Raw genomic sequence first — 1,633 nt, forward strand, 5'->3', positions numbered from 1 at the left:
ATGCTGGCCTTCAAATGGCATATTGTTTCCTTTTGCAATACTCTCAACCAGAAGTTTACAGACAAGTTTTATATGAGTAAAGGACACACCCAAAAATCAGGGACAGATTTTCCTTCCAGCCTTGGATTCTTTTCTTGTATAGTAAAAAGGAAAGTAATAGTTAACTTGAACTTTATCATTTCTCAATGTTCAATTCCTCTCCTGGGATCAGTTTCCACATCCAGTAACAGTTACTTCCACTTACTTCCATTAACAATCTATGGTGCTGCTCCAGAAAAAAATGAATGTTTTCTGGCTTCATTGAAATAGCACAAAGACACTTTTGCACATGAGGTAACACGTGTTTCAGAGACAACTTAGTAAAGAGAATTGAAATTTAAATTGCTTATAAATACATTATCCATGAGAATATTTTGTTCAAACTTCTTATGTGCTCTGTAAATTAAGGTGAATTTTAAATGGGAAGAAGGTTCTCAGATCATTTTTTGTGAGTCTATATGCTGTGCATTAATTTCCCAAGTGTACATGAGTTAACAGTAAGAGAAACTATAGCAATTATAGGAGAAAAAGAAGTTCTGTGTTTATGTATAAGTGTTCAATACAATATAGAAGACTCTACAAATAAGAAAACATTGAAACAATAAAGCCAAGTCCTGTATGTAGATTTATAGGAGTGATATAGAGAAAGCATTACTCCTAAGTGGAACAAGAAGCATGAGGCCACTCCCTTTCTAAATCACGCTTGCTAATCATGTAAATGTGCAAAAAGGAGAATGGAAGAATGATTCTGTTTTCAATGCAAGTCACATATGGGAGAATAGACTTAATTGGAATAAAAGAGTCTATCCTGAGGGAACAGGAATTATACTAGCAATGAACCTGGTGGCTAAGATCACATTTCTTTTTCTTTCCTTTTCTTATATTCCTTTTTATTGTTGTTGTTTTTCGTGTCACTTGAAATATGGGACAGGGCGCTGTCCCTCTGAAACGCAGCTCAAGGCTAGTGCTCTTCCACTTGAGCCACAGTGCCACTTCCAGTTTTCTGGTAATTATTGGAGAAAAGAGTCTCCAGGACTTTCCTACCCGTGCTGGCTTTAAACCCCAATCCTCAGATCTCACAACAACTTGGTTTATGATCACGTTTCTAACAGTGTACACTCAGGATATGTAATGTATATGTCCATCTATCTTTATATGAATTTTGAGTTAAAAATCTGGGCTACAGGATAGACTTTACACTCACAAAAGTGTTTGAAGTTTAAAAGTTGATACTCCTGGAAAAATAAAACCTAAGAATGTAAAGGAGTCTGGGAAGTTCAATTTGCATCCAGCTTGGACAGTATAGGCTTTGAGACACTACCTATAATTAACCAGCCAAAAGCTGGCATACTAGTCACGAGCAAGATTGCTGAATTACAGCTTTAGGTTTTTGCATACATACATACAAACATACACATACACACAGAGGCATTTATAGGTGCACACAAAAATATACAAATGAAACAACTCTCAGAATATGTAGGAAAGTTAGAAAACAATAGAAAATAGGTCCTGAGTAAGACTAGAATCAAGTGATAATTTTTAATATTAGAAAGCCTTCAAGTGAACTTTCCCCCAGAATTTGAGAATATTA

The sequence above is a fragment of the Dipodomys spectabilis genome, unplaced genomic scaffold (genome assembly GCF_019054845.1).
Source record: "Dipodomys spectabilis isolate Male_0828 unplaced genomic scaffold, ASM1905484v1 ptg000040l, whole genome shotgun sequence".
In the NCBI taxonomy this organism is placed as follows: Eukaryota; Metazoa; Chordata; class Mammalia; order Rodentia; family Heteromyidae; genus Dipodomys; species Dipodomys spectabilis.